This window comes from Eretmochelys imbricata, chromosome 6, assembly GCF_965152235.1.
Source record: "Eretmochelys imbricata isolate rEreImb1 chromosome 6, rEreImb1.hap1, whole genome shotgun sequence".
NCBI lineage: Eukaryota > Metazoa > Chordata > Testudines > Cheloniidae > Eretmochelys > Eretmochelys imbricata.
Genome location: NC_135577.1, coordinates 52,207,429 through 52,227,106, shown reverse-complemented (window position 1 = coordinate 52,227,106; position 19,678 = coordinate 52,207,429).

The window sequence follows — 19,678 nt, the reverse complement described above, 5'->3', positions numbered from 1 at the left end:
ACCCTTTGTACTGCCTAATCAGTGCAAAGGGGGGAATGAACCAGAGCAGAAAATCTATCCATAGTATTACACTGTGGCTCCTTAATTTTAGTGAAATACTATGTTGGTCCTTCAGGCTAAAAAGGTTGGACACCCCTGAATTAAGAGGGCAATGCCAAGATCACAAGCCAGATTCTCAGCTGGTGTTAATTGATGTCACTCCATAATGAAGAGACTCTGATTGACATCAGTTTAGCATCTGCCACAATATATTATAGGTGGAGCTGGTAGCACTGCCTATCGTTAAGGTTGCCCAGTGCTTTCCATTATAAGAAGCTGTTTTTAGTTGCTTATAACTTTGCAAAAATGTAACTGTTCCGGTTGAAATTTTCTACCCCTGGTGTCTGCCTCAGGCTGACTGTTTTGGGAAAGTTTCAGCAAAACTGGTCAGCCATTTCCAAGAATGAGAGTAGGGGAAAATACATTGTTTTGCTTATTTTAAAAAAATTCTTACATCTGTTTGGTTGAGAAGTTCTAGCATCAACATACTTCAGACCATGGGCTTAACATTTGGCAGGGAGAGAGGGGTCACCCTGGTGTCATGGATGTGCCTTTTGTTGTCCCCATGTTAATTTGCCCTAATTTGGCCAAGTGATAAGCCTCTGGGGAAAAAAAATCTCAGTTTGCATAAACTCAGTGGAGAATTCCTACAGCATCACTGCTAAGAATTCCAAAGATTCTATCTGCATCAAGCATGTGCCAGTCCAGGACTGAGCAGGACTTTCCTTGCAATTGCTGTCCGCAGTTGCTGCTGAGATGCCAGGCACAGGAACCAAGAATAGACAGACTGACTCTCCTGCGTTTCCAGTGTTCTTCCTGGTGGTGCCCAGGCAACATGAAAGAGAAGGAGTAGGATGCCTGACTAACATGGAGAATGATGAGGCAGGCAGGAGCAAAAGGTTGGAGGAGATGGATGGGAGCAGAGGAGGAAGGGGACAGGAGCTAGGTTGGATGGTGGATAGGAGCAGAAGGGGAGGGGAGCAAGAGTTTGGGGAGGGGGAATAGATAAGATTAGACTGGGGCAGAAGCCATGGGGTGAGGGTGGATAGACGAGGAGAGGGAGGAGGAAAGGGACAGGAGTTGGGGCATGATGTGGCAGATAGAAGCAGAGGGGGAGGGATGCAGGAGCTGGGGGTGATGTGGTGGAGCAGGACCAGGGAGGAATAAACCAGTGAGTGGATAGAAGGACAGGGGACTGGATCCAGTAGGACTGGGTAGAATATGAGCAGAGGAGGCGGATAGAAAGAGAAGGAGAGGGGACAGGAGCTGGATGGGAGACAGACAGGAGAAAATGGGGGTGGGGACAGAAGCTTGAGGAGGACTAGACAGAAGTGTCTATAACAACTATAGCACACTGGTCTCAGGAAACTGGAATTGAATGTAGGAGTCTTGAATCTTTACTATCCTCTGCTGACAGCAAATATTGGAAAAACACACTAGCACAGTGTATGCCTCATCCCCCTCTACTGCCTAGTCCACACATAGGATAACAACCTACCATTGCTACCATTTAAAATGACCAGTTATGTTGTATTGTGGTGACAAATAACACCAGCTTTCTGATTCAATGACACTGGAAAAGTGTGTGTACAGCTTTCGTCCTTCCTCATGGAGAACTATTTAAATATGATTTGCTCTATTCTGTTCACTTCCTCTGAAGTATCTGGCACCTGCCACTGTTGGAAGACAGGCTACTAGGCTAGATGGACCAGACCATTGGTCTGACCCAGTATGGCCATTCTTATGTTTTTATGAATACTTATCATGATTAGAGGTTTGTTTATTTTTAGAATTCCAGCAGGAGGGCAGAGTCAGAGGCTCCAGAGTCACTGGCAGAATTAGTTGCTGTGGCGTTGCAATCTGTGTTCTTGCTGCTTCTCCCCGTTTAATTGTTTCTAGGAGCTCTAACGCAGGGATTAGACTCCAGAATAAATCAGGAAGTGTCTGCATAATAAGCTATTTCTTTTTAATTTAACTAAACGAAACTAACCACTTAAAATTTACTAAACGCGGGACAATTCACCTTTCTGCTAGACAATTCACTGTCTCCTTCCAGAAGTACTGATTTACCCACATCTCCAACAGAGGTCAGCAGAGCCCCATTGGAGAGATTTATTTACTGTATTCATACTTTATTATTGCAAAGATTCCCTTCATATGCATCTGAAAGCACACCACATGAAAAGGCCATCACCAAAGCACACATTCGCCTCTCATTACTGGTTTCTAAAAAGCTAAGCAGTTTCTTGTGAGTCTTCTCGCGCTTCATATCCTGAAGGCAGATCTGATCCTGTTTATTTAATCTATCTATCGACCTGACCTAGTCCGTTATTGACATGGTTTTGCGCCACTTTCCCCTTGTTCTGGCAGCTTGAGAGGCAAATCATGAATGAAAGAAACGTGGATTCTGCTATCGTTACGCAAGTGAATATTTCCCTTAACTTCCACAGGTCTGCGCGTAAGGAGTCCTTCGGGGGGGAAAGGGTTGCAAAATGAGGCCCTGAATAAGTTAAAAGTCAAGGACCCCATTCCACTTGAAGAGCGGCAGAAGAAACTGACACGTTATTACTGGGGGCCCGGAGAGAGACACATTTAGATCTCCTGTATGAGGAATTTCCCCCCAGCCTTCTGATTTACACTCTGTACGGCTCTTCATTGATAGTAATGCAAATTAATATTTTAAATCAGGTAAAGATTTTCGGCCTCAAAAGAAGAAATGCAGGAACAGGCTTCTCTGGCATTAACTCTGACTGCTGCCTTGCTTCCTATTTCTCTGTTGCGTGTTTTTCTTTTCTCTCCCCCCCCCCCCCCACTTATACAGTAGTGTGACCCCTCCCCGCCCCCCCGCCCCTTTGGAGTCCCAATCCGATTGCTAATCAGGTTGAAAGGACATGGACGTGGCAGTAGTCTATCGACCAGGGGGAAATTAACTCTTTGCCTCCAGCCCTTTCCGTGCCCTTTCCCCAGTGCGATCTCTCTCCCCCCGTCCCCTTGTTTTCTCCTTATAGTTTACCTGCTGCAGAAATGTGTCTCACACTCACCCCGTTTTCCAAAAGGCTAAACATGTGCTCTAATTAGCCACACTCCCAGTTATGCTTCCAGCGCCGCCACAGCAGGGTCCCCGGTAGCACCCGCACCCTGGTTCCTAACCGGAAAATCCAATCAACAGCCCCCCAAAGGCAAAGCCACGGAAACAAAGAGAAGAAACTAACGAGCAGACTGGGAAGGGTCCTCGTGAGGGACCGGCTGAGATTTATAGCTGCTGAGATCGCAGCGCGGCACGAACAATGCAGAGGGACATGAGCGTGTGTGTTTGCGGCTGTTCAGACGCGTCCTTTATGTTTCTGATCTAATCTCCTGCGTTGAACCTCACCGCTGTGCATTTTAAATCCCTTGGCAAAGGGGGGAGGGGGGCAGGTAATGAAAACCGAGCAAGGCTGAATCTCTGCCCTAACTCAGCAGCTGAAATCGCTATCATTCCTCTGGATACATGCATTCCCTCGGTGGGATTTGTTTCCCTTCTTTAAAGAAGAGGCTGGGGGGGGGGGGAGGGGGAGGAAGGGGGGATTTATAGGGGTAACAGCAGCTAGTGATGTCAGCCCTTGCCTAAAATAGAGAAGGATAGACTGCAAATCCACAGCTAGAAGGCTAAAACCTTCCAATCCAGCCTCAGCCAACACCATGTCAATGTGAAGTCACCCACCACCTCTTCCCCACACATACACTCACATGCACACCCCCTCCCCCAACCCCCCCCTCCCCCACCACTCCAGGAGGAGAAAGCAAGGGATCAAAGCCCAGGTGTCCTCCACAGCCTAACCCGGCCGTCCGCTGCTCAGTTTCCACTAGGGCTGGCGGTGCTTTTTCCTCCAAGACATGAAAACCTAAAAGACGTGGAGAATATCAATCCAACAGGAGGTGGTGGAAGTGGAGGGGGGGGGGGGGGAATCTGAAGAGCAGAGCTTCTGGAGTCTCGCCTTTTGGAGCCTTGAGGATTATACAAGGAATTTTTGTGCTACTACTTAGACGCTAAAGGGGGTTATCCAAAAGACAGAGCTTCCTTTGCATCCCACCTCCCTTGGATTCTTGAGAAGACAGGGGGGCTTTCAGGACCATGGCATCGCCAGAAGGGTGAGGAGGACTGTCAGTTTTGGAGGGTGGGATGGGAGAAAGCGTGTGTGTGTGTGTGTGTGCGCTCGCTGTGCTGTGTTGTGCTTTGGGTGACAGTTTCATTGCATCTGTTTCGGTTTATCCTTCACGCCTCTCCCCTTAAACAAAACCACCAGGGCGCAAGACGGAAAACAGTCAAAGGCAAGCGAGGAGAGAGAACGGAATTTCAAAAATGAGCCGCTGGGAAGGACTCATTTGCCTGTCTTCCGCAGATGTAAAGGCAAATGTGATCAAACCACCTGCCTCAAAGCTGGAGAGGTGCCCAGATCAATGGTTAAAATGAACAATAAATGGGTCTCGGTGTATATGTCTAGTCTATATTATGCGCTCTAACAAACAAAGGGAGGGAACAGAGGAACTAACCAAAACCATTTTTATATTGCAAAACTCTTTAAGGTCTGTGCCAGTTACAGTTGAAATGTTGTAAGAGGGGATAAGAAATGCTGGGGCGTGCTGAATATTACACAAGAGGCATTATTTATGGTACAGTAAACACAATGTGTTCACGATAGGACAATCCCTCTCCAGTTCTTGTGAAATGTCTGCGAGCACCAGCCACTTATTGGCTTCTCTAGGCTCTGTATGTGTGTGTGTGTGTGTTTAAAAAGGTCTGCTCGCAAAAGGTTTCTTTGATCGCTGGTTGCCCTCCTGTGATATTGTCTAGCAATAGCATTATAATGCGTCTGGCGTGAGCCTCCCTCTTTATCCGTGGCCCTTGTCAGGTTGGATCAGCATGATCTGCGCTAGACAGGACCCTCCGAGGACACACTGCAAAGGGAGGCTCTGTTTATATATTGGGTTTGTGTCTCCTGGGATGAAAGACTTGATGAGCTGATTTCAGTAACCTGGAGCCAAGGGGCACATTGCTGTAAAGCGTAGGCACCTCAGTGTCACACTACCTGGTCAGAGAACCGTGTCTTCTTCCAGGCAGATGGGCGTTAGGCCAGCTGACTTGTGGAAGCTGTGTAGAAATTACAGGCGCTGTTTTCCCCCCTAGGCATTCTAATACCCCCAGAAAAAATTAATTCCACGTGTATTCACAGCAGAGCTCTGGCACCGTGGAGCAACAGAAACTTTCTTCTCTGCCAATAATAGCTTAGCCTTGGGTACCATGCTACCTCCGGAGGGAATTGATAGACCATATATACACACATAACTGTTCTAGTAAACTGCACAGCACTTTAGCATTTCCCGTTGACAATGAAATGACTAATTAGACGTTATGAACAGATAAATGGAGCGGCAAGGGAACAGATTTAAACTGGGAAAACAGAGTATGTCCCAGTGACTGTAGTTGGCCACATCTTACCATTGCGTTTTCATGCCCCAGTTTTGACTCTCCTCTGTGCACCATGCAGCCAGATGCCTGTTTTTATTTTAAACTATGAAGTATTTCCTAGCTATATGTTTATTTCAGAGACCCATAAACGAATGTATTAGCTACTGTGACATTGTTTATACAGGGAAGATAACACAACAGCCAGATCAACTATAAGCAAAGACACAGGCTGATAGGTAGATTTTTCAGTTTGAGATGAAGTAAACATTTTCAAAATATAAGCAAACATAGGAGTGCTTTTTAAATACATTGATTGTACAGCCAGATAAAAGAGAGAGAAAAGGGTTTCAATAAACACACTTTTTTTTCTCTCTCCTGTTGGAGCACATAATGGGGGCAGGATAGGAAAAGAAGGAAGAAGTTTAAGAATTGTCTTCAAACTCCTACAGGAATGAATATAGATTAAGAAAATCTGGAGCATGGAGCAGCAGTGACTTCATGCGTCATCTCTATTTATTTGGTGTATTTGATATAAAAATGAACCAACATGTCTTAGGATCCTTCAGATATAAGCATAACTTCAGTCTCTGCTGCTTTTATCAAAGAGATTTTCTCCCAAACCACCTGTCTCCAGTACGACAAAAAACCCCAATCAAACCAAAAAACTTCCAGCCCCTTCCCCTGTCGGGTATATATCTGAGGATAGAGCTAAGCCTTCTACTATGGTCTAAACGTCAACAAACTCATGCTCTTTTGGACTAGCAGGGAAAGTGAATTCTGGAGTCATGGGACTTTCTCTATGAATGGATGTCTACCAATCCCTCAACATTTAACACTAGGGTCTGTTAGCTGGAAGGCCACAGATGACCTCCACTGTATAGCAGTATACAGCGTGAGACTCAGTCTCTCAGGTATGTGTTTCTAAATGGGGAAAAGACAGAGAGAAATAGAGGCTAGTATGAAAAAGCAAAATGGAACTGAGACAGGTTAATCTGGCATTCTGCTCCTGAGTTAGATAGTTAGGGCGGCACTGACGTTCAGAAAAACACACTTTCAGAGGTGTGTGTGCTGTACCTGTATTTAAAATTAATTTGTGAGTTATTTAACAATTTATCTCTAAATTGGGGAATTTGCACGAAAGTCTCAAAGTTGAGGATGAGTCAAAAAACATCACAATTTATTTAGCAAATAATAACACAAAGCACCAAAAATATACATAGAGGAGGGCAAATATGCACTCCATTCCCCAGAGGATATTGACTATGTACAACCAGTGTTCACAGGGGAGGGAGATTTCCTTGACTCCCCCCTTTCAATAGTGATTGCCACAGAGGCAAAAGTCTGAAGAAACTGAAGAAAGAAAGCAATCTACTGTCTGGAAAAATCTGTTATGATAAAAAGAAAAGGAGGACTTGTGGCACCTTAGAGACTAAGGTGCCACAAGTCCTCCTTTTCTTTTTACGGATACAGACTAACATGGCTGCTACTCTGAAACCTGTTATGATAAGTTTCTTTGCTAGCAACAAACCCAACTAAAATGAAAATGTAGAATGAAATGTCCCTTGAAATAATAAAATCAAACCTTGTGAAGGCTGAGAATCAACGTTCCTTTAATTGCAGCCACTGCTGGTTTTCTTAATGCTAAATACATTGGCTGGTATTTTGATTGCTGAGTCTTCCTTTCACAGAGTCCCCTGACATGAATAGCATTACCAAACTTTTAGGCTGCTGTCTCAAACTAGAAACAGCTAACAAGTGATGCAGTGAGGAAAGTTCAGAGCCTGGTACTGACATTCACAGTTGTACTGTATAGTTTAAAGAGTCATTCACATTATTACATATTCCTAAAATACCTATTACCATAGTGTCTAGTGTAGCACTTAATTTCTGTGGGTTTGGTCCTGCAAGGTGCTGAGCACTCTAATCCTGATCCTGATGGACATGTTCTTCACTTTCAGCATATGAGTAGCCCCATTGAGTTACAGGGGACCGCTCCTACCTCTAAAGATAAGCATAGGCCTATGTGATTCTTGGGTCAGAGTCAGAGTGCTCGGCACCTTGTGGGATCAAGTCCCATAGTATCTACTTATCAGTCTAATCTGATTCCCACTGAAGTCAATGGCTGTTTTCCCATGGAGAGCAGGATCAGGCTCTATATCTCTTAATACGTTTATTCTTTTTAAAGGGAGTTGGCCTAGTACATAAGTATTGCTTTAAAACTTACTTTTACAATCTAAGATGGACTGAAGCTGTTAAATTTGGATCTATATTTTGAAGACCTCCCAAAGCTCAGGTGTTTTGGTTTTAGGCTATTCTTGCAATAGGGGATATTTACAAAATTAGCATATGGGTCTGGGTTTGAATTTTAAATACTTAACTTCCAGAGTTTTTGTTTTGGATCTACCCATAACAAGACTGTAACCATAGTGAGGCTTCTGGTGTCACATAAGTGCTAAACAATCAATGTCCAAACTAATCAAAGCCAGAATAGCCCTCCCCATACAATTTCCATTACTCCTTAAAGCGTCCCATTAAAACTCTCTTTGTGGCATTACAAAACATTCTCATGAATGACCCAGAGACAAGAAAGTGTGATGATGCAGGCAGCAAAAGAAAGCACTTCATCATATAAGAAAGACACAGGCAGAGAAGCACTAGTATAGATATGTTAAAAAGAAACAATTGTATTATATATGAATATGAAAAATAAAAACCAGTGAAAATGGAACAGCTCACTAGAATTCTCCTGACATTCAACAATACAGATGTATCAAGATGTTTATCCAGTCCTGTGAGCTTATTGGTAAAATCATCTCAGGTACTTTATAATCTTATATACATAGAGTTTATTTAATAGACTGTATGCCAGCAGCGTTCTCACCCTGTTGTAAATGTAGTATATAGTTCAAGTTATCCCTTCCCGGGGTTTGGCTTTATTGACTCAATTAACAATAGCACAACATAAACTGCAGCCTAAGCTTTCTCCCTAAGCTTCCTTCAGGACCTCTATCTCAGCCCTTAGTTTCACCAGCTCTGAGGCATGACGGCCTTTTTTCTACTCCTAGATTGGACACATCTGATTTTAACCTATGAGTGAGTCAAAAAAACTACCTCTGCATTTGTCTGCAGGGTTCAAGCAGCTAACATCAGGGTGATTCCATAGAAGAGCTTTTCATCCCCATGCAGGATCCTAGAATCGGCCACATTGTTACACACACACATATTTTGCTTCACCTGATTTTCATTTAATAATTTATTCATACAACTCTATTAATGTATACATGGACATTAGTTGAAATGTGTTGGCACATATGATTAAATACATTGGATTATAAAATCCACCCAATGTATTTCATTATTATCTTTATTTATTATTGACACAGCACCAAACAGTGTTGTAGACCACTTAATTTGTGTTCAGTCTCCACATCTGTGCGGCAGATGGAACGGATGAAGCACATAAATGAAAGACATGGACTATGGCCCTGACCCTGCTCTCAGTGATGTCAATAGCAAAACTCCCACTGAATTCAATGGACAGGATTAGGCCCTGTGAAATATAAAGCATGTTCCTTAAAACTAACTGCTGATGACACTACAGCCCATGAGACACCAGGTTTCAGTTCAACCTTGAGTAACAATTTCAAAGAGAAGATACCTAGGGCCCTTTGTTTTCGGTTTTTATTGTATTTAATTTTTTCCTGGGAGTTTATCAGTGTTTATTACTCCAACAACAAAAACAGGAAAAATTGGTGCAAAGAACTATTAATAATTTTTCTAGGCAAATATTGGGGTTTATTTTGGTGGACAGAAGGACACAGGAAAAAGTATTCAGTAGATTAATGCTTTGAATTCTGTTCATCAGGGTGATTTGCTGCAGAAGTAAAACAAAACTCAAAACACAATGCCACCTCTGAGTTTAAGAAAACAATGTATCTCTACTCCCCAAATAAAACTTTTCGTTTGAATAAACGATTGACTGTTGTAGACTTAGAACTATTAGCCTATAAATAGTTACATTTAATAATTGGGCAACACCATTTGCAGCACGTACACTCACTTCATCCTTTTTTCCTGTTTTTGCTTTTTTAAAATTTTAGAATACTTCCTTGTGTTCTGAAATGTATTCTGATACAGGTTTTCGTTTTCTTCCCATTTTAGTGTGTCAGATCTGTAAACTGTTCTCTGCTAACAGCTTGAAATGGGCACATGGTGGGTGCGAGATTCACTCAAACATTCAGATGCGTATGCACTTCAGAGCTTGCGTGCGTGCCCGTTTGTTTATTGTGTGTATCTTCTAGACTAATACATAGCCGTACCTCAACAGGCAGCTTTGCCTATTAACACAAACTAATGTATTATCATAATACAAATATCTCATGTAATGTATTGTATTGTCCTAATAAAACAAGTTATTTTTCATATATTTGAATGTTACAAAAGTAGGGTGAAAATCAGAAAAAAACCTAATCATACTCTTTGTAAAGCCTGGGATTTTTTCAGTAAAGTTCAGTTTAAACTGAAAACAAAGGGGCTTAAAGATACCATATAATCTTAGGCCAAAAATGTCAAGCTTGTGTACCTTAGGTACCTAAAATCCATTTCTAGGCACTTAAATATGACTCTCAACTACACTGAGCATCCAGAAGCAGCTCCTAGAGAAGCCAATGGGAACTTCTGGATTCTTGGCAGTTTTGAAAACTGAGTAACTTATTTGAATACTAAAGTTACTAAATATGAAACCGAATTACTAAATATGAATCTCAAAGCCAAAAGTTAGGTAGCCATTTCTTACAAAGGTTGTGTGAGATTTTATAAAGCACCTAGTGTTGGCATAACTCTGCTCCCACCAACGTATATATAACATACTATACAAAATGTGATGGGTTCAGTTACAGAGACCCCCCTGGGGCTGTCACCTGGTGTGCTGAGACTACCTCTGAGCCCATTTTCTCTGCCAGTTTGGGCCTCCAGAACCCTGCCTTGTTGAGCCAGACGCATGAGCCTGCTGCAAACACAGACCCAGGGTCTGAACCACGCCCCCAAAACTGCAGACTTAACTGAAAACAGCTTAAGAAGTGCTCCTGTCTCCAACACCCAGCTTCCAATGGGATCCAAACCCCAAATAAATCCGTTTTACTCTGTATAAAGTTTATACAGGGTAAACTCATAAATTGTCCACCCTCTATAACACTGATAGAGAGATATGCACAGCTGTTTCCTCCCCCAGGTATTAATCACTTACTCTGGGTTAATTAATAAACAAAAGTGATTTTATTAAGTATAAAAAGTACGATTTAAGTGGTTTCAAGTAATAACAGACAAAACAAGGTACGTTACTAAGTAAAATAAATCAAAATATGCAAGGCTAACTTAATACACTAAGGATCTAGTTACAAATACTAACTTCTCACCCTAGATGTTATCTCAGGTAAAATCCTTTTCAGACCGACTTTGTAGTTTATGGCCTGGGTCCAGCAATCACTCAGACCCCCACAGTTACAGTCCTTTGTTCCAGTTTCTTTCAGGCATCTCTTTGGGTTGGAGAGGCCATCTCTTGAGCTAGCTGAAGACAAAATAAAGAGGCTTCCAGGGCCTTTTATATTCTCTTTCATGAGCGGAAACCTTTTTGTTCTTCTGTGCAAAATCACAGCAACAAGATGGAGTTTGTAGCCACTTGGGCAAGTCACATGTCCTTGAATGATTCAGCTTTTTGCAGGCCGATGCCATTGTTTACATGTTAGTTTGAATGCTCCCAGGAAAGCTCAGATATGTATTGGTGTCTCCCAAAGTCCACTGTTAGTTGAGTACTCCCAATTACTTGAATAGCCCCTTCACAATATGTTGGCCAAACCTCCCTTGTGTGTTTCCTACAGCAAACACTTCAAATACAAGCATAGAGCCAACGCTCATAACTTCAGATATAAAAATGATACATGCACACAAATAGGATGAATATATTCAGCAGATCATAACCTTTGCAAAGATATGTCACATGGCATATCTAGCATAAAGCATATTCCAGTTATGTTATATTTACACTTATAAGCATATTTCCATAAACATATCGAGTGCAACATCACACAAACACACACAGATACGTGCAAGAGCATATGAAGAGACACTGCATATGTTCTGATAGCCCTGGAGCACAGGACTTTATTCTTCTAGCCATGGCAGAACCATGGAATTAACTGTACCTACGATACCCCTAGCACCTCCTCATCTCTGCTCTAACCCACTAATCCACCTCCACCAAGACTGCTTCTAACATTGCAAATCTCTGGGGAGCTTTCAAACAGCCACCATTTTTCAATGAGAAAAACTGCTACAAAAAGATTTTATTCAAATAGAACCCCTATTTAATGAGCTAATGGTGGATCGAGTTCATAAAAAAAATAAAATAACGTGTAACATCCCAAAATTACAGTCGGGATGAATAGTAACAGACGTATGCAGTGTGCCTGATTTTACTGTATTTGAGAGAAACGCCTTTCTACTTTGCCACTAGATCTCAGGCTGTTCAAGCCTGAACAGCTGCTTGAACTTTGGGTTGAAGTTACATTAAGTGGTAAAAAAAAAAAACTATATGGCATAAAAATGGTTCCTATAACTCATTGTTCATAAGATAGATGTTCATAAAATTGGGGTTCTGTTGTATATGTCTCAAATGTGGCAGAAGATCACTGGCTTGAAGTCTGGGCTGTACTATATCCATTTCTTGACCTGCATCACTTCTAATGTCTGATGACATGTCATGGCTAGAAATACTGGCTTTATTTTGCCTGGAGAACATAGCACAGGTTTGCAGTAATAACCCCAGTACTGCAATCCATATTTTGACAAAATTCCCATTTACAAGATTGATCCTGGTATGCAGCATCCATTGCTAGCCCTGGTTAGTTGTAAAATATCGGACTTTACAACGTACACCCTGATTTATAGGATATAACATTTACAGCATTTTTCTAGGCTTTAAAAATAGTTGGCTATTTTTTTTCTCCCTTCACATATGCACTTGGACTCTTGATACTAAGTAGGGCCTATCTAGTTTTATAAGCAGAAGGAAATGAGAATTTAAGCTCTCAAACACTTCAAAAGGAGTTTTTCTGTAAAATGTGTGGCATAGACTTCTTGACTCATGACATTGGCACTCATGGGTAATGTGGCCATCCCAAACAAGAGCAAATAAAACTTAAACCACATCCCTCATTGTATAATTATACATATGCCATAATCTCTCTCTCTGTGTATGTGGTCCCCAATCCCCAAGTTCAGCCAGGCTGCATTTCGTGCAGGTTATAGGTGTGGGTAATGGTGGTGCAGCATTAAACCACCTCATCCCCAGCTGGAGGACAGTTTGATCCCTGGTGTAACATAAAGCCTCAATGATGCTTTAGTTAAACTGGTTTGTTTTAGGCTGTTTGATGCTGTTAATTTGGAGGGGAACTGCCAGAGTGCCAGCCCATCCCCCTGACATGACAGTGCGATGAAGAGAAAGTGGTGTAGGGCTGACTCCGCCTGGATGGGAATCCTCATCTGTCAGCTTAGGATGGCTCAATGGTTTTGCATAGCCAGAAGGAGTGCAAATGGGACATTTCATGGCTGAGGATTTGGCCCATAATTTATATTTTTTCCTTTTAAGCTTTATTTTAAGTTCCTTTATTTTTTTTCTAGCTATGTCCTCCAAGAATTTGAAATTGTCTGTGAAACTGGCAAGTGAAAACTAGATTTCAGGGTCAAGTTTAGGGTTTCCTAGTTTACTTCCACGTGATTTGGAGAGCAGCTAACTGAACGGAGCATAGGCAGACCTAGAGATGGGCCCAAACTAGAAGTTTGGATGTGAACCCACACAGACTTTGGGGATGTCAGGATACAAATCCAGACCTCTACTTCACAGCGTAGTCCCTTTTCTGTGTATTTGACCAAACCAGACTGAATCTAAACACCCTCAAATGTGAGGGAATATTGAATTCATATTGCAATCCAAACCTCAGGCCTTGGGCTCATGTTTGCACACAATGTGACACTCTGCTAGAAAACTGATGGAGAGAAGGCCCTATGCTAAGAAGAATGCTTCAATTCTTGATCCTTCCTTGTTGAATCGCTCTTCATTTTCCCCCTGGTGTCCTGAACTGTTGAGATGAATTAATTACAAGTGCTTCAAAATATTGGACAAACCTTTCAACGGTAGCATCTCTGGATTGGCCTTCTGCTGATGAAAACACTTGTTTTTGTCAACAGAATACAACATATAACTCATGAAGATCGGAGCGACCCACCTTGTCTCTCTAATAATCTGGGACCAACACAGCTACAGCAACAGTGCATGCAATCATTAAAATCTGGACATTTAGTTAAAAAAACTGCTTATATGTGTTTATATTTTTATTTATGCATTTATATTCATTCTCAGAACAACGAGGAGTCCTTGTGGCACCTTAGAGACTAACATATAAATTTGTTGGTCTCTAAGGTGCCACAAGAATTCCTTGTTGTTTTTGCTGATACAGACTAACACAGCTACCACCCTGAAACCTGTTCATTCCAAAGGATCTCAAAGTACTTTAAAGCTAATTTCTGACTGTATGTGCACTGGCATACAGGGAAAACGAGAGGCCAAATTTAGATGATCATGTTCCCTAACTGTATAAAGAATCCCTTAAACCAATTTACACTCAGTCATGTATAAGGGATGCTAGATTGGGGTAGCCTACACTATGATGATCTGAAGGAAGATGTAAGAACATGTAAATTAGAGTAAATCTCACACGATTTAACTTGCAGCTTCTCACACTTTCCTGTCTTGCTACTTTGTTTTCTTCTGGGCCTTCAGCATGTGAATTACGCCATCATTGACTCCCTTGTGTTAAATGGGCCCAATTTAGATGGAGAGAGAGTGTGAATGCCATATTTGAAAGGAGGTATTTCTAGGTCAGATTAAATAGGACTGATTCACCTCTTGGTTATGCTGGTGCAAATCAAGGGTACATCAGTGAGTTCCCTAGTATAAAACCAGGGTAGGTGAGAGGATAGTCAGCTGGAAGAAGGTGCAAAATACATTAAATTACACCTGTCTTACACATTTGTAGAATGGGTGTAAGAAGGTCTAAGGGAATCTAACTTTCATTTTAGCATGTGGCCCTGTTAGTCTCAATTAAGGCCCAGCTGTGGAACCCTTGTTCATGTTGCCAAGCACTTATAAGACTAGCTCCACTCAAGCCTATGGGACTATGCTGGTAAGTGCTCACCTATATTAGGGTTCCACAACTGAGCCCTTGGATTCATTTAGACTCATTTGATCCAAGTGCACATGGAAGCTGCATTGCAACAGGTATGGGAATGAAGATGAGGCTCTGCCATGGTGCATTAACGGGCTCATGCTGCTAATGAACGAGACTCAGACTACTCATAGCAGAGGACACGGACCAGTGTAAAAGAGGCATGGTTGGAGGGAAAATCTACAGTTTTCCATAGCAAATAGCTAGCCCTGCCCTGATTCTGATAACCCTTCTCTGTGATGGCACAATGTCTCATTCACTGAATTTATCTGGAGCTTTGAGAGTATCAGAACTGCTGCCCACACTGTGCTTGCTTAGGAAAGATTTGGCCCTATATGCACAGGAATCAATTAACACACTACTGCAATGTGGAATGTGGTGGCTGTTTAGAGCATACAGCTATAACTATTGTTATAATTACAATAGCTATTGTTATAACTACTATAGGTATTGATGACAATTTAGGACAGGAAGAACACAGCACCCAATTGATATTAGGGAATTTAAAGTGGGCATATTGTAATTACCCATGTAGCAATTTGTTCTGGGGCAATGCCCCTATTCTTATAAAAAGTGCCATGGAATCATTAACAGCCACAGCACTTAGAAACATTATAATTTTCTGTTCATTATATTATTAAAGTACATCGATGGCATTTCTGGTATTAACATTTGCTACCTATAGTTTTTCTTTTTTGAAGATCATAGGAATAAATTATTTGATGATCTATTGAACTGGGGTGAAAATAGTAGCTTTCCAAAGGAAAATCTCAAAGATCCCCTGAAATATGCTTTATACTATACTTAAAGTCATATACTTTAATGTCAAAAAGGTCCCTGCAAACAGATACGTTTCATGTGTATATTATTACATGCAAAGATTCATGGTTTTGAAGTATTTCAAAAAACTGATTGTGCTCCCGACTTAGCCGTTGATTTGTAAGCTAAGTCGTGAGGTTTCATTTTGTTCATTTGCCCTCAAATAGAAGTAAGAAAGAAGTTTTGTATAGAAAAACTGGATGTTTCAATCCTCCGACAGACTAAAGTGATAACACAAAGAGATATACTGGATGCATGCTGGGATCAGTATATATTGGTATCTCTGCTGCATACTTGTGGGAGAGAGAAATTTTATATATTTCCCAACAGGTGGCAGTAAATGTCAATACTTTCTCCACTCTGAAAAGCTATCAGGCTTTTTATTTAGAAAAAAACCCAAACTCTTCTGAATTAGCTCTTTAAATCCATAATACCTTTACGACATTTATAACTGCAGCTTATTCAAAACCACATATAGTCATACATTGTTTTCAGAGTTCCTGAATCTCAGTTGGAATTCTGCTAAATATGGGAATTTTCTTATGGCTACTAATTTGATAATCTGTACAACAGCAGTTTCAGAGAATCCCTCAAATTCTAATGGAATACATGTCAGTATGTTCATGAGAGTACCTATTGTCTTTACTGCATGTTTCTAAAATTCTGCACAGTGTTCTTATCTATTTAAGATAAGACTCATGGTTAATTTGTATTAATTTCCAAGGGAGTTTATTGATTTACCTTGCTTGTAAATACCAAGTTATGATCAAAGGTAAAGCAACAATACAAGAGGGGTTGTAAACTTTTACTAGGTTGGTTCATACTCACATATGACAATTACCTTTAAAAAAAAAAGGAAAGAAAGAGCTCTACATGAATAAGATGATAGTGATATGTTGATCAATGCTATTTTTGTTGAGGCACTATACTTTTGAAAATGCTATCGTTCAAAGAGACAGTATGAAGGTCCTGTGGCAGTTCAGGAGTTCAAGACACTTTTTGTTAGAACAAAAATGTTAACTCCAATGCCATGGCCAAATTCAGACATGGATAATTACAGCCTGCATAACCAAATAGTACCCATTGTTTAAATTGTATCCTCCACTTCCTTCCTAAACTGTGGTATTGCTATGCCCTATGAAACAGTTGTTGAATGTCACCCCAACAGTAGGTTAATTAAACTGGTGAGTTACATATCAATTTAATCTTGTAAAACGTTATGGGATCATCTGATCAGAAGGAGGTCTCTACATTTAAGATATTATTATTGTTCATTAGTATTATGGAAGTACCTAGAGGCTCAGGTTGGGGACCACTGTGTGCTAGGCTCCATACACGCATATATTAAAGAAATAGACCCTGCCCTAAACAATTTACAATCTCTATTTATGTTATGTCAAGATTCCCTCAAAGCCATAGAGAGAGAACATGCCAACATCTATTAACAGAAGTTGTCCCTGTTCTGAAAATCTTTTTCTAGATTAAAATATCACCAACAATTGATACCATGATGCTTTGACATCACTGTATAAAAGGGCTCAGGTGGGCTATGACAAATTTAATTTGTAGCATTTATTCATTCACTACAAAATAGACACAAGTCACCTTCAGAACAACTACATTGTTTGTCGTATTTAGTAAGCCAGGCACATTGACTGTATAGGAGAAGGTAAATTTCTATATCATGGGGGAACAAGTTAAGGTGTAATAATAAAAAAGATCAAATGCCAGCATTGCTATTATTATTTGCCTTTTTGACTTGCAAGGTCCCCTGAAGCATCTTAGTAGGCCAGTGTATGCAGCCCTTTCATGATACTATAGAACTGAACAATTATATTTTACTATTTAGGTTTTTCCCCCACCATTTGCTATGGATTTTTTTCTGCTCTAATAAATGCAATTAATTTTTGAAAGTTCAGCACCAAAATTGCACAGAATTCCCCATGACCTATTGTGTATGAAATGGATTCGTTATGCAGAGATATTGGCCAGCTGACACAAAGACAATATTTAATTAATGTAATTGACTTTAAAAAGTGTTTATTGACATTTTTAATCCTAGCTGGTAGTAATAATTCATAATACGTCTGTTCTATTCAAGCGTCACATAGCAGGTAGAAAAACCCTGTGCTTTGTGAATCAGTACAGCAGTCATTGCAAATCTGAGGGGATTACACCAACCATCATAGGTCAAAGATTGCTAAAACATTCCTAACAAGAAGAGCATGGGCTGCTGGATGGCTCCAACTGACTGTTAATGAGATACAGAGCATTTCGCCTTAGGGTTAGCCATTCTAATTCATCCTATGTCAATAGTGACTAAAAGCCACTGTCATTTGAAGACTGGTCTCTGAATAAGCCTGGTAACCTTCAACACTCCGTGCTCTATTGAATATGCATTTCCAATACAGAAAATCAAACAAAGACAACAATTGATGCCTGTATGGGTTATCTCAACCTAGAGGCCAAGGGCTGAAGTGTAAATTAACCCCCTCTAATACCTAGAAGTGATCCTTCCATGTGAGGTCTGAGTGGATAATGAGCATACATCACCCCATGACTAACTTATTTCCATAACTAGTTATTTTACACAAAAACTTGTATCCCTCAACATGTATCCTTTTACATGGGGTTGGAAGGAAGAAGAAATATACATGGCATCCCGTTACTCCATCCAGCTTTCCTTCTGCTTCCACTTCCCTCCCTCAAGGACCTGTGTTTTTTTTTAAACCGTTTTTCTCTTCAGTATCTTAGCTAGATTGGCCAGATTGGTCACTGTGGAGCGATGCAGGCTGTTCCTTTCACATTATCCATTCTTAGTAATTATTTCTATTAACATAGTGCCTAGAAGCCTAAATGGGATTGTAGCCTAGTTACTTTTTCACATACTAAAAGACAGTCTTTGCCCCAAACAGACAAATTACACAAAAGGTGGGACAAATGAAAGGATATCATGCTCATTTTACAGGTTGGGAACTGAAGAATAGGGTAGATTGAGTTATCCAAAGTCACACAAGTCTGTGGTTGGGCTGGGAATTGAACCCGATTACCTTCATTCCCAGTCCAGGACCTTAAAAACAAGACCATCAGTTCCTTTCAGACTACCCTTTCATACATCTCAACCTTGAGAAGGTAGATCCTCTCCTCTGGGCAGGCAGCAGAGGAGAGAGACCTAACTGAGGGAATTAAGCCATTTTTCTGGTGTAGAACTGCTGTGGCTTCCTTTCCTTTCTTTGTTTTCCCAAGAATCATAGAATATCAGAGTTGGAAGGGACCTCAAGAGGTCAGCTAGTCCAACCCCCACTCAAAGCAGGACCAGTCCCCAGTGTTTGCCCCAGATCCCTAAATGGTCCCCTCAAGGATTGAACTCACAACCCTGGGTTTAGCAGGCCAACGCTCAAACCACTCAGCTATCCCTCCCCCCCCAAACTACTATGGAATAATGAGGTTCTTTTCTTTTTTCCGGATCATTTTTGCTGTGGCTTAAAATGACCTCTGAAAAACCAGACAACATTTTATTTGCAGTGACAGATTCCATTTCTCAGAACTGCAGTTTCTAACTGTGCTGCAATTGATGTGCTTATTAAAGGTAGTGGAAGAAACGAAACCAACGTTAAGGCATCAAGCAATATGTGCTTGAAGACTGGATCAGAAACTTCCCTGTGACTAGAAATGTATCACTGTGAAACATACAAAGAAGGGCAGAATGGAAATGTCTACAATGGCAGATAGCCAGCTCATTGCATTCCACAAAAACTTGGTTTGGTATTTGCTTTGTGGGTTAACAGAAAAATATTCAAGAAATGCAGTCAAAACCCACCCTAAAACCATGGCTTATTTAACAATTTAAGGTTCAACGTGTCATGTTGCAAAAGTAGATTCTCTCTCATTACTTATGCTTTATGATGTTATATCATATCCTGTACAGCAGAACAGAGCAGCACGAGGCAAAGAAAAGTTACCAAATCTGTTAAATAATCATTCATGAAAGACAACCAGCCGTTCAGGAGATGTCCAATTTCTCGTGGAAAAATGTGAGTAAGAAAGAATGTAATGGTGTGTGTCTGTGAAACAGGCAACAATTAATTGT